The following is a 14,875-nucleotide window of genomic DNA, read 5'->3' on the forward strand; positions in this document are numbered from 1 at the left end:
CTCCGCCATACATGTACATGTGTGCATTCTCCCCCAGACTCCCCTCCTATCCAGGCTGCCACATAACATTGAGCAGAGTTCCCCGTTAAGCACAAATTCTTCTCAGATATTCATAAAATAAAAATGTTCTGAAGATCTTCTTTGGAAAGGCAGTCCATATGTGTAGGCAGCCTCTGAGCACAAGGATCTCTGAATTAACCTGAGCACAATTTGTGAATGACTTTGATTTCATGGTTTTACAAAATACCATTGCACAAACAAGCATTATGGTCTGGTTTTAAAAGTATTGAAAAGTCAGATACCTGCATATGTCCTTCTGCAAAGGAGCATTTAGAACACAGACAGCAGAGGTGACCTCACTGCTTTAGTTGAATCAGGATAATAGCTACTTTCCTGCCTCACTTGGAATTCTGTTCAGTGTAACATGTCACTGTTGCATTTATTTAACTAATTTTTAACTAGTTTAGTTAACATGTTAACTAAATTTACTGTTATTTAACTAGTTCCTTTCCATGTCATTTAACTAATATTTATTAAGGGCTTTCTAAGTACTAGCACTGTTCTAGGAATTCAGGATCCATCTAGTAGCTTGAATGCATTTTCAATAGTGGCAGTTTATACATGCAGTTTTTAAAAAGCATTTTAAAAAGCATATATATATATATATATCCTACACTTCCTTCTGTTCCTTATAATTCATTATGTGAAGGATCTTTTTCTTTTTCTCTAGTATCATTAATGTTTCAAAAGTCTGTAGCAGGATGCCCTAGACTGCTGTTATGTTTTTGAGCGAAACCTCTGCATTGCCCAGAGAGTTGTCTGTTTGGAAAAGGGGCTTCACTGTATTCCCACTGCCTAGAACAGCAGTAAATGGTATGTGTTCAGTAAATATTTATGGGATGTAAGAATGGTTTGGTCCCCTTTTTATTTCTAGGAGTCTTTATTGCTGGATATGACCTAGGGGTCACTAAACTTCTCAAAATCCTTATTACAGAAAAAATTTTAAGAAAAGATTTCTGTTGCCTGAAACTCTGTCCTAGAATTCTCTTTCCCAGCTGTGGGAGTAGCCTTCATAGAAAAAGGAGGAACATATAGCTACAGAAAGTGTTAAGAGTGATATTGGGAGCCAGGCAAAGGGACAGAGAATGAGAGCGAGCCTCCACCTGCCTGGTCTCTCCTGCCAGTGGTCACACGACAGGTGAGTTCCATGCTAGTTTTAGCCGAACCAAAATTATGGTTCCTGTACTTCATGGAAAACCAAGAAGGAAGATGTAAGGTTGTGATTCAGATGAATAAATTTACCTAATCTGTTGTGTTCTTTTAGCAGATTGACTTTTAGTCTTTCCCCCAAACCCTTGTGAATAGCTCTGTGACATCGCTTGTCCCAAACGAATGTTGTCATTTGATCAGATGTGCAGATTTCTTTAGAGACCCCATACACCACCAGTCTCTCTAACTTTCTGCTCAAAGCTCTCATGCTCTGATTCTAGTCCACTTCTCCAAACTTAACTTTTCCACTCTGAAGAGTGGGCCTTCCCCTCTGGCTAGTCACCTTCCTGTGTCCTGGACATTCTGAGTACTTTTCCGTGTAACCACTCCCCGGCCAGAGTTGCCTTCCTCAGCTGTGCTTCCGTCAGAGCCTGTCGTTGCATCAGGAGGCTGCTGGCTCCCCCAACTTGTCCCCATGTTGTCTCCTGATGTGCTTACCTTGTATCACATGCATTTGGCACACGTCCTCAGGTTTCACTCCATTACCTCTTCCTTGTACTTGTGCTTAGGCACTCGGTCATGTCCACTCTTTGTGACCCCATGGACTGTGGCCCACTTGGCTTCCCTGTCCATCAGATTCTCCAGGCAAGAATACGGGTGTGGATTGCCATTTCCTCCTCCAGGGGATCTTCCTGACCCAGGAATCAAACCCATGTCTCCTGTGTCTCCTGCTTTGCATGCAGATTCTTTACCTGCTGAGCCATTGCATGTACCCATATCTCCACTTGCCAGTTGGACTGTACACTCCTTAACAAGTGAGACTAATTCAAAAGGCCTTTGTGAGTCCTTTGGATCTGTACACAAAAGATACAGTTCTTTATGGCTGTGGATGTTCCATCCAGGGATCTCAAACTTGGCTACATATCTGGGAATCACCTGGGAAGCTTTAAAAATGACTGATGCCCAGTTCCACATCCCAGGTTCTGATTTAATTGGCTTTGAGTGTGGGCTGAGCATCAGGGTTTTTAATAGCTCCTCTTGTTATTCAGCCAAGGTTGGAAATCCTTTGTTCTGGAGTGGGCATTCACTGTGTCAGATGATGAGATTTCCCCAAACACCTGCAAATACTTGCAAATGTTTTGTTGTTCTAAATATATATATTTTTTACATTCATCTTCCGTTGGGATAAAAAATGGTATGCGGACAGCTTACTGTTTATCTGCAAGGAAAGTGATAGTGCACTTAATTGGGAACCCCAGGCAGTATATTGCAAATGATACTTTTTCATTTTTAAAGTAAAGTTAAAGACTAAAAGGAAATATGAGCACTAAGATTCCACCACTTTACATGAAAAGAAAGAAAACATATTAAAGGAAGAAAAATTTGAAATGGAACTGTCTTAGTTCAAGTTGCTGTAACAAAATTCCATAGACTGGTGGGATTGTAAATAACAGAAATTTCTTTCTTGAGAAGTCCAAGATCAAAGTGCCAGTAAGTCTGATGTCTGGTGAGAGCCCACTTTCTGGTTTTCAGATGGTTATTTTCTTGCTGTGTCCTCATATGGTAGAGAGAGAGAGAGAGAAAGAAGAGAGAGATCGAGAGTGAGAGAAAACAATCAGCTTTCCTGAGTCTTTTCTTACAAGGGCACTAATCTCATTCATGAAGGCTCCACCCTCAGGACTAATTGCCCTCCAAAGACCCCACCTCCAAATTCCATCACATTGGGGATTTAGCCTTCAGGATCTGACTTTGGGAGAATGTAAACATTCAGTCCATAGCAAGGAACCAGTGTTTTATGAGACTTGATAAAATCATTTCAAAGAACATCCTCAGGTATATTTTATTTCAAAGGATTTATGACCAAGTCCAGCCTTTGGAAGAAAGAGAGCATAAAGTAAATAGTGGAGGCTAAAAATACCATTTATGTCTCTGGTTTAGTAGTGTTCTAATTTTCGTTAGTAAAAGAAACACTTATTCATGCATATTTCACTAATTTGTTATAACTTCATTTACATTGAGAGTCATCACTCATTCTTTGAGAAAAATAATTAATTAAATACGTTTGATGTAGGAATAAAATCTACCAGCTTTGTAATCAGCCTAGTTGGATTCCTGATTCTGCCACTTACTGTGTGTATTTGGGCAAGTTACTCCACCTCTCTGGATCTCAATTTCCTCATCTATAAAGTGGAGACAATGAGTGCCTTTCTCTTTGGGTGGTTGTGAAGATTAAAAGAGGTGATGCAAGTGAAGCACCTTTCTGAGTGCTTGTTTGTATAGTCACTCAGTCGGGTCTGACTCTGCAACCCCATGGACTGTAGCCCTGCAGGCTCCCCAGTCCATAGGATTCTCCCAGGCAAGAATACTGGAGTGGGTTGCCATTTCCTTCTTCAGGGGGTCTTCCCAACTCAGTAATCATACCCCAGTGTCCTGCATTGCAGGCAGATTCTTTACCACTGAGTGAAGTGGGAAATGCTTACTATTAATACTTCCCAAGTGCTCCATGGTGTTAATGGTGGTGATTATCACAGCACAATGTTTCTGAAGATTTAACTCTTTGTTTTGAAGTGCAGATTACAAGTTGAATTACTTTGAGTTGAATGCTCATTAAAGCAGACTGACACCCCTCAGAGCTGTTTTGGCTACTTTTTGTTGTTGTTGTTGTTTTAAACTTATTTTGAGGCTGCAATAGTATGATATATTCCTTTATATTATTTACCCAATTTGGACCATTATTTTGCCATGTTTGTTGTATTCTTTTCCTCCATCTCTTTCTCTACATGCAGGCACACACCCACACACACACCCATATTATTTATTTATTTATCCCAAATCTTTGGAGCAGACCACACGCATCCCCCTTGTACTTTATTATATGGTTCCTAAAAACAAGGATATCCTCTTATGTAACCACAGTACTGTCAGCAAATTCAGGACATTTAATACTTTGATTTAATCTGCAGTGCACGTTCCAGTTTTGTCATTTGTCCCAATAATATTCTTTTCCCTCCAGGACAGCATCTAGTCTGAGACCACTTACTGGTTTTTCCTATCATGTCCCTTTAGTCTCCTTATTTAATCTGGGACCGTTCCTCAGCCTTTCTCGTGTTTCTTGACAATCTAGAAGCATGTAGGCAAGTTGCTTTTTAGAATAACCCTCACTTTGGGTTCCACAGTCTCTTCATGATTAGACTGAGATTATGCACTTTGGGCTGGTTGTGTCCTCCTCGGTGAGATCACACCTGGAGACACAGGTGTCCCTCTGTCCCTTACTGGTGACCTTGATTTTGATCACTTGGTTAAGACGTCTGATTTCTCTGCTGTATAATTAGCATGTGCTTTGTGTTACTGGGAAGTTTGAAAGAAGATTCTTTGAGATTCTGTGGGTATCCTGTTCCTTCTCTAACTCCCTACCCCGTTTTATTGAGCAGTTGTTGATGATACCTGTCTGATTCAATTTTTACTTTGAAGGTGGTAAAATAGTGCATTTCTAACATAACTCCATCATTCCTTCTTCCGTGTGTTGTCATTCTACTGTAAGGAAGAGCTGTCCCTCCCTCCCACTGTGCCCTTACTTACCTGTTATTATCAGCATGGAGTTACGGATTCTTACTTCATGCAGGGGGTCAAAATATCTTCCTGTCCTTGTTTATTTTGATGCTCGACTTGTCCAGATTTTGCCATTTGGGTACAAGCTGGCCCATCCATCTTTATGACTTGCCCCCTTTGTCCTTATTTTCTGGTGGCAGCTGTTCTTCTCCTTCTCCGTGTACCATTTCCGTCAGGGCCACTGCACTGTGCTGTCCCAGGCAACACCCCTTACTTTGTGGTCTCTCTAAACGGTGTCCCTTGGAGTTGTGCAGTACACAGCCTAGGCAGCCATACACAGCTCTGTTCACATATATTCCAAAAAATAGCAGACCTCAGCATTTTTAGAAAAATCACAATCCCGAGTGCCTTTCCCATATTTTTAATCAGAGATTTTCATGAAAGTCTTCATGTGAAAAGAAATACTGTCATAAAATTTTCAGAGAAGAGAAATACGACTTGAAGTTCTTATCAGAATTACACTCTCACGTGGTGGTGATAAGAATCACCTTACTCTGAATTCTGAAATTATTAGGTGTGCTTTGAGAAAAAAAAATAAAGACGTCCCTCTTTCTGATGAAGTAAATTTTTTATTTGGAATAAAAAGAATTTTCTTGGTTTAACAAACAGTTGATTCCGAGAGAGAGAATGTGTTTAGTCAGCATCACGTATTTTGCTAACAGCAGAGAAACCACTCAAGAAAAATTGGCATAGGGTTTAGAAATGTGATGGCCACTTTGACACACGTTTTAGTCAAAAGGCATCACAGATCAATTTTATCCAAGCTCTAACTTCTTGTTGCTACCGAAAGGGCAAAGATTTCCTAAGGAATGTACAATGGGGAATTCGGAATTTTTATGCATACTCAGGCCATCTAAACTCCTGCCTGGCCTACTCCACTCATAACTCACCCTGAACATCTCTTACCTCCCCAGTTTATCTTGACTTGTTAAATGACAACAACAAAACAAAACAAAAATTTCTTTTTAAGAAAAAGGAACCTAGTGCAACTTAATTATAGCCAATAGTTTGTAAAGATGAATGATCTCCCTTTAACAGTTCAGATTTCTCTTCATCAAATTCCTTTTGTCTCTACAGTTCAGAGCGATCGGTCAAGCTCACTCAACATTGCTTACACTAAAGCAAGTGTCTCGGGTTTAGGCTGAACCTTCCTAGGGTATTAACCCTGATTTAGTATTCACAATTTGACATTTTGTCCGTTAAAACTAATGTAAACTTCAGACTCCACAAAAAGCTGAATATGCTCTTGCCTCTGGAATTTGCCCTTTTAAGCTCCAAGTTTCCAACTTATAAAATGGAGATTTTCCTTAGAAAATGTTGTGAACATTCTCTGAGCTCTAATTTGCGTTATTGACTCAACAGCTTCCCTACCTCAAGATGAGTACTAAATAATGTTACCTCCTCATTCTCACCTCTCCTGAAAACTAACCAGGAAGAGCTGTCCAGGGACAGAGCTCTGAGAAGTCAGATGAATCAGAATGTGAGGTGTCTGTGTACCCATGGTCCACCACTTGGGGAAGTAGTGGGATTCTGCCTGGGTTTATGAAAATGCACATCATTCAGTGGCATGCTTGGTGTCTTCACCAAACAGACTGCCACTTGAACATAAGCATTTGAGATAAACGCCAGCCACATTTGGCTTCTATTTTTAAATTCTCAGCCTTCTGCAAATCCAGTAACTCTTTAATAAGCTAAAATAATCTCAGTACTTCCCTCCTCTGGTCAATCCTAAAGGAAATCAACCCTGAATATTTGATGCTGAAGCTGAAACTCCAGTACTTGGCCATCTGATACAAACTGCCAGCTCATTGGAAAAGACCCTGATCCTGGGAAAGATTGAAGGCATGAAGAGAAGGGGGTGACAGAGGATGAGATGGTTAGATGGCATCACCGACTCCATGGACATGAATTTCAGCAAACTCCAGGAGATAGTAAAGGGCCGGGTTGCTGGCATGCTGCAGTTCAGTTCAGTTCAGTTCAGTTGCTCAGTCGTGTCTGACTCTCTGTGACCCCATGAATCGCAGCACGCCAGGCCTCCCTGTCCATCACCAACTCCCGGAGTTCACCCAGACTCATATCCATCGAGTCAGTGATGCCATCCAGCCATCTCATCCTCTGTCGTCCCCTTCTCCTCCTGCCCCCAATCCCTCCCAGCATCAGAGTCTTTTCCAATGAGTCAACTCTTTGCATGAGGTAGCCAAAGTACCGGAGTTTCAGCTTTAGCATCATTCCTTCCAAAGAAATCCCAGGGCTGATTTCCTTCAGAATGGACTGGTTGGATCTCCTTGCAGTCCAGGGGACTCTCAAGAGTCTTCTCCAACACCACAGTTCAAAAGCATCAATTCTTCGGCACTCAGCCTTCTTCATAGTCCACCTTTCACATCCATACATGACCACAGGAAAAACCATAGCCTTGACCAGACGAACCTTTGTTGGCAAAGTAATGTCTCTGCTTTTGAATATGCTATCTAGGTTGGTCATAACTTTCCTTCCAAGGAGTAAGCGTCTTTTAATTTCATGGCTACAGTCACCATCTGCAGTGATTGTGGAGCCCCCCAAAATAAAGTCTGTCACTGTTTCCACTGTTTCCCCATCTATTTCCCATGACGTGATGGGACCGGATGCCATGATCTTCTTTTTCTGAATGTTGAGCTTTAAGCCAACTTTTTCACTCTCCACTTTCACATTCATCAAGAGGCTTTTTAGTTCCTCTTCACTTTCTGCCATAAGGGTGGTGTCATCTGTATATCTGAGGTTATTAATATTTCTCCCAGCAATCTTGATTCCAGCTTGTGCTTCTTCCAGTCCAGCGTTTCTCATGATGTACTCTGCATAGAAGTTAAATAAGCAGGGTGACAATATACAGCCTTGACGTACTCCTTTTCCTATTTGGAACAAGTCTGTTGTTCCATGTCCAGTTCTAACTGTTGCTTCCTGACCTGCATACAAATTTCTCAAGAGGCAGATCAGGTGGTCTGGTATTCCCATCTCTTTCAGAATTTTCCACAGTTTATTGTGATCCACACAGTCAAAGGCTTTGGCATAGTCAATAAAGCAGAAATAGATGCTTTTCTGGAACTCTCTTGCTTTTTCCGTGATCCAGTGGATGTTGGCAATTTGATCTCTGGTTCCTCTACCTTTTCTAAAACCAGCTTGAACATCAGGAAGTTCATGGTTCACATATTGCTGAAGCCTGGCTTGGAGAATTTTCAGCATTACTTTACTAGCATGTGAGATGAGTGCAATTGTGTGGTAGTTTGAGCATTCTTTGGCATTGCCTTTCTTTGGGATTGGAATGAAAACTGACCTTTTCCAGTCCTGTGGCCACTGCTGAGTTTTCCAAATGTGCTGGCATATTGAGTGCAGCACTTTCACAGCATCATCTTTCAGGATTTGGAATAGCTCAACTGGAATGCCATCACCTCCACTAGCTTTGTTCGTAATGATGCTTTCTAAGGCCCACTTGACTTCACATTCCAGGATGTCTGGCTCTAGGTCAGTGAAAACACCATCGTGATTATCTGGGTCATGAAGATCTTTTTTGTACAGTTCTTCTGTGTATTCTTGCCATCTCTTCTTAATGTCTTCTGCTTCTGTTAGGTCCATACCATTTCTGTCCTTTATTGAGCCCATCTTTGCATGAAATGTTCCCTTGATATCTCTAATTTTCTTGAAGAGATCTCTAGTCTTTCCCATTCTGTTGTTTTCCTCTTTTTCTTTGCATTGATCGCTGAAGAAGGCTTTCTTAACTCTTCTTGCTATTCTTTGGAACTCTGCATTCAGATGCTTATATCTTTCCTTTTCTCCTTTGCTTTTCTCTTCTCTTCTTTTCACAGCTATTTGTAAGGCCTCCCCAGACAGCCATTTTGCTTTTTTGCATTTCTTTTCCATGGGGATGGTCTTGATCCCTGTCTCCTGTACAATGTCACGAACCTCTTTCCATAGTACATCAGGCACTCTATTTATCAGATCTAGGCCCTTAAATCTATTTCTCACTTCCACTGTATAATCATAAGGGATTTGATTTAGGTCATACCTGAATGGTCTAGTGGTTTTCCCTACGTTGTTCAGGGGGTCGCAAAGAGTCGGACACAGCTTAGCGACTGAACATCAACAACAGCTTCCCTCCTAGCTACAAATGTACACAAATAAGTAACAGTGAAGCCCAAGGTTAGTTAGAATTGCTTATGAAATCTGCAAGGCCCTTAGCAAGCACCTGCATTTATATCAGCAGTACCTGTTTTTAAAAATGCAGGATGTGCAGTGTCTGTCTCTCAGGCAAAATTATAGTAATGTGGTATCTAACATTAACCTTGAATTGTAATCACTGAACAAAAGAAAATGTTGAAACAAGCTAATTTTATTCTCCTGGGTTGTGAGTTTAATTAGTGTGAATCATCCATTTATAAAAGTAACTACTTGTGTAGAGCAGTATGTGTACTTTCTCTGTTTTATGGTATAAAGCTTATGTGATAAAATGGAAAGTAACCAGTCTGTCTTTTAAAAAGTCCTCAGCACAAATATTGGGCTTCCGAGGTGCATCAGTGGTAAAGAATCCACCTGCCAGTGCAGGAGACTTGGGTTCGATCCCTTAGTCAGAAGATTCCCTGGAGAAGGAAATGGCAATCTTGCTTGGGGAGTCCCATGGACAGAGAAGCCTGGTGGGCAATACTCCAATGGTTTGCAAAACAAAAAAAAAAAGAGTCAAAGATGACTTAATAACTAAATAATAACCACAGTACATGGCAAGCGGTATTATCCCAACCAGTTTTGCCAGTACCAGTAATAAATATTAGCTAAGAAATAACCCTTTTTCATAATTGAATCTTTAGGTCACAGTTAGCAATAACTTAATTTTATTTAGTGCTTGCTCTTGTTGCTTCCCTAGTGGCTCAGACGGTAAAGAATCTGCCTGCAACGGGAAAGACCTGGGTTTGATCACTAGATTGGAAGATCACCTGGAGGAGGGCATGATAACCCACTCCAGTACTCTTGCCTGGAGAATCCCCATAAACAGAGGAGCCTGGCGGGCTTCAGGCCATGGGGTTGCAAAGAGTCGAACATGACTGAGCAACTAAGCACATATTCTCTTGTTGGGCTTCCCTGGTGGCTCAGCGGTAAAGAATCTGCCTACAGTGCAGGAGACACAGGAGGTGCGGGTTCAGTCCCTGGGTTGGGAAGATCCCCTGGAGGAGGGTAATGGCAACCCGCTCCAGTATTCTTACACTGGAAATCCCGTGGACAGAGGAGCCTGGTGAGTTGTGGCCAATGAGGTCACAGAGTCAGACACGACTGAAGCAACTAACCACACACACACATTACATTCTCTTGCTAATTTAGCATTTTGCTTGTATGTCTTCATGTAGCTTTCACAACAAACCCACGAGGCAGGTTCTATTTTCTGTATTTGTGCACCAATGAGAACTGAAGTTTAAAGACATTGAGGATCTTGTAATATTACCCAGCTAATGGGTGTGATTGGAACCCAGGACTTGCAGCTCCACAACCTGTTTCCCCCACTGCAGTTCCTCTTGAATGTGCTAGAAGGCACTTCCACATGGAAGTCATCCCGACCACCACAGAAAAGAGAGATCTTTTAGAATTTGCTGGTAAATTTACTGAAGCTTCTGCTTTTCTCTGCTTTCACCCAGCTCCCCACGTGTATTCTGACTCTAGGGGAAAACTAAGGAAACATATATTTATCTTGACCTTTTCTTTTTTTTTTTTTTTAAATGCGGGCCCGCGGGCCCGGCTGCGGCGGCCGCTGCGGCTCTCGAGGCGCGCTTGTCGGGGGCGGCGGCGGGGCGGAGGCACGGGGGCTGGCGCCTCACGGCCCGCACCCATCGTGCGGCGAGCGGCGGACGGGCGGGCTGGAGGGCCGGGGGCGCGCGGTCCTATCTTGACCTTTTCTAGATTTATATGTCATCTGCATACAGGTGACGTTCTCATCTCTCAAGTAAATTACAGAAAGTAGCAAAGACAGAAGAGCTGCATGGAGAGCCCTGGGCCGGGGAGGGGATGGAGGGAACGTGGGGGGCTTCCTACCCAAGTCTGGAGGCCGGGGAGAGGGTCTTTTAAGTGTGACTGAGGACATTGGTGGTCTTCTGATGGACAGTCTCAGTGAGTAAATGGGAGAAAAATCAGACTTCACGAGGGGGTTAAAAATGAGTGGAAGGTGAGACAGCAGGCATGAATAACTATGTTTGTCACAGTATGTTAAAGAAAAGCTAAGGGAGAGGACATAGGAGTGAAAGGCTTCTGATCATTTTTTTTTTTTTTTTTTTTAAACAATAACAGAGTTGGAGGCATCTTTCTTGGTTGGAGGATTACTCAAGAGAGGATAAAGGGGGAAACTAATTAATAGCCCAGCGTCTAGGAAGTTGTCTCTGCCGTTGTTTCCACTTCTTCATGATGCAGTTGGTGTAGCTACTATGACATAGGGTTTGTGGTCAGAGGTCGGATGAATTGTTTCTTTCACACTTGGGTGTCGCCCAGATGTTTTAACTCAAAACAAAGATAAAGAACTTAATGTAAGCATCCACCTTTGACAGAAGAATGACTTGAGGATTGTTGTCAGCCTTTGGTATAGTTTTCTAGTTTTACTTCTAAATACTTAAGAATAATAACCCAAGTAAACTAGAATGTGAATGGCATTCATCCTGAGATGATACAAGGGAATTATCTTGATTTTGTGTTAGGTGTGATTCTAGTGTCACAGTTTTGAAGGAAAACATCCTTGTTTGTTAGAGACACACTGAATTATTTAGGGGAAGGGGAATATGATTTTCATATATAAAATACTTCAAACATCAACATAGATGAATATTGGGCAGGCTGTTAAAGTTGTTTAGTCTAGGTAAAGGGTAGAGGGTATTCATTTTTTGTATGTTTCAAAATTTTTTGTAATAAAAAGGGGAAAAGGACTCCCTGACGACAACCAGCAGCAAAGTGAATTTTTGTGTCCAACTCTTCGGTGGTATTCTTAACGAAACCACCCCTACCTCAGTCCTTGAACCCTACTTACAGTCTTAAGTAACTTCTGGAGGGGTGAAAGTTCACCTTTCCCTGGGTTGTTCTGTTCCAGGGTCAAGTGTAGAAACAGGCCAGTGCGAGGTGAACCAGCGAGAAATGATTCCCTTTTCGCCACGTGGTGGAACCATCCCCAGCCTCCTTTGGGGGCTTGATTGCTCCCAGTCCGTCAGCTCCCAGGGGTTGACGGAGTTGGTGGTGATAATTTAAGTATAGAGGAGAGGGGGTGGGTGGGTGTGTGTGTAAGTTGAGTGAGATTTGAGAAGAAAGGAAATGTTTCTCATTAAATTCTTTTTCATTAGTTTCCCCTTAAAATCAGAGCTCTATGGGAGAATGGAAAGGGGGCGTATGAGTAAATGCGGGGCAGAGTCAGTGTCACAGTATGCGGCTTTTCTTCATCTATAAACATGGGTACAAAACTGGCATAAAATATTTGAGGATCCCTCGATTGCTATTTTCACTGCCTGTGTACTCTCAGAATCCTTGAAAATCACATACAGAAAACCTAGGCTCTGAAATGTAAAACAGAGAGGGTATGCAAACAGGGGTGGTGTTGAGAGTTCAAAACTCCAGGCTGCTGTTCTCTCTTTTTTCTCCCCACCCCCCCCAGCTTATATGTCAGTCCCGAATGGAAGGTTAGTACTTGAAAGAGGATCACTCCAGCTCCAGTCTGGTTTAACCTATGAGATGATGTGATTAACATCAGGTGGAAAGTTTGAACAAGCTGCCTGTAACCACGCTGTTAATGGGGTGTTTATAACATGGGTGGGGATGGGTTCGTCTCACTTCGTAATTTGATTTCCATGTTGGATTTGTACCTCCGAGAGGTGGTGTGACCTTTTCAAAGGTTCCCTTTCGGCTTTTAAGAATTGCTTTGAGGGTTTTTTTTGTTTTTTTGTTTTTTTTTTCTTTGCGGAAAACAGGCTTCATATGTTCCAAAACTGATGCAGTGCTGGTAAAGCTTCATGAAGTCACTTTGCTCCATTTCTTAGATTTGGAGTCACTTACCTTTATGACTCACCCTCCAGGACAGTCGTGTGCTGGCCTTCTGTTAAACCTCTTACCCAACTGGGGAGTTGTCAGGTGTGCTATCCACAGTAAAACGATGCACCTCGTGTACCGTGTGAGCCTTTCTGACATTTAGGGCGAGAAGGAGATGATTCAGACACTCACATGTGCTTTTTTCCCGGAAGATGTACCTCAGCAAGGCCTCCAACCTGTTAGGACTGGTTTACAGAACATCATGGGGTTTTGTCCCTAAGACTGAGTCAAGCCAATGAGTGAGCGTGAGACAAATGAGAAACACAGAGCTTTTACCTTCTACATGTGAAAAATTGTTGTAGGTAAATGAGATGCCATGGGCACATCAGTGTTTGAAATATTCCATGTCTCCCCTCATGTCTTCTTTTGCATCCCATGAGCTTAATACTCAGTGGCCGTTGCATCTTTCTGTACAGTCCTTCACAGCATTTTCATCACCTTGGCGTTCTTTAGTTTTCTTTGTAAATTTTATTTTGTCTGTGCTGCACACTGTGTTGCAGTGTGTGGGCTCAGTAGTTGCAGGGCTCTGGCTTAGTCGCTCTGCAGTGTGCAGGGTCTTAGTTACCCGACCAGGGATCAAACCCGTGTCCCCCGAGTTGAAAGGTTGATTCGTAACCACTGGACCACAGGGAAACCCCTCAGCTTTCTTTCTTGTAGTAGTGAAGCCAGTCACCCAGAGAGGGAAATTTCAGTCCCTTGTCCACCTCATGCCTTTTTCTCTTTGTTCCTCAAAGAAATCGTGTGCCAAGTCTTGGTTTGGTTTTTTGTTGCTGCTGTTTTTGGCTTTTTGGGTTGATTTTTTTTTTGCTGTGCTGGGTCTTCATTACAGCACACTGGACTTCTTCAGTTGTGGCATGTGGACCTACTTGTGGCATGAGAGATCTAGTTCCCTGACCAGGGATTGAACCCAGGGCCCCCTGCATTAGGGGCTCAGAGTCTTAGCCACTGGACCACCAGGGACGTCCCCTGGCCAAGTCTTGTGGACACCACCTCCCCAGCCCCTGCCAAAGCTGCTCCCCTTTTCCAGCCTGCTCTCACTGGGTCTCTGAAGACCCTAATGCCTCCTCCCTGCCCCCATCAGTCAGATTATTCTTTCTCAACTACTGGTGTTATTTCACCACTGACCAGGTAAGTACAGACTCTTCTAATCAGGGCCAGAATAGACTCAACTGAGAGCCCTGGTCTCTGATCCACACCTTGCCAGGCTCCAGCCACCATGGCCTGTTTGTTGTTCCCCAAATGGGCTGTGCCCACCTGCTGCACTCCATGCTGACCCTAGTCCTTGTATGGCTCACGCTTCAGCCACCCCCAGCTCGTGAGCATCTCCCTCACACACCACCTCCCTCAAGAAGCTTTTCCCAGTTTTCCACACCATGTATACAGATAAGGTCCTTTCTGTGTGGAATCCTGTAGTAATTTGTGTCCAAGAGCATTTATGTCGTGATCTTATTCTCCCTGCTTCTAAAGGCTCCTTGAGGACAGTCCTGTCCCTCACAGAACCTGACACAGGCTTGGATGGTTTAAGGGCTCACTAAATATTTTTGACCGCGTGGAACTTGAGTCATCTTTAAAGAATGAACTTTTTTTTTTTCCGGTCGGTTTACAAATATGCCCGAGATGCCCAGAGAACAGTCTGATTTCCTTTCCCCTTGAAGCAGGCAGGTGTGGCTCTGAGCCCCTCCGTGGACAGGGAGAGGGATGATTGTGATGCTCTGATGGAGGCGCCAACTGTTGAATAAGGAGAGAGCAGTTCTGGTGGGGATGAGAGGCGAGGCCCTTTGGTGACCATTCCAGGAGGAGTCTTGACCGAGTGCCAGCTTGAGCAGAGCTGCGGGTTATGGACAGTGGTAAAGATAATTCAGGTGCTCTGTGGGTGAGACGGGAAAGGAGTGTTTCGAAAGTAAGGTTAGAAAGTCAGCTTGGAACAGATTTGGAGAGATTTGAGTTCTGGATGAATAATGGGGACAGTAGTCCTTGTGCCTTGGGG

The 14,875-nt window shown here is 43.0% G+C and overlaps 1 protein-coding gene across 2 annotated transcripts in view; it reads left to right on the top strand.

Annotated features, from left to right (window-relative positions):
* Positions 1-14,875, top strand: part of GAREM1 (GRB2 associated regulator of MAPK1 subtype 1) — a 233,616-nt gene that overhangs the window by 81,241 nt on the left and 137,500 nt on the right. The window lies entirely within an intron of this gene.

The sequence above is a fragment of the Bos mutus genome, chromosome 24 (assembly GCF_027580195.1).
Source record: "Bos mutus isolate GX-2022 chromosome 24, NWIPB_WYAK_1.1, whole genome shotgun sequence".
In the NCBI taxonomy this organism is placed as follows: domain Eukaryota; kingdom Metazoa; phylum Chordata; class Mammalia; order Artiodactyla; family Bovidae; genus Bos; species Bos mutus.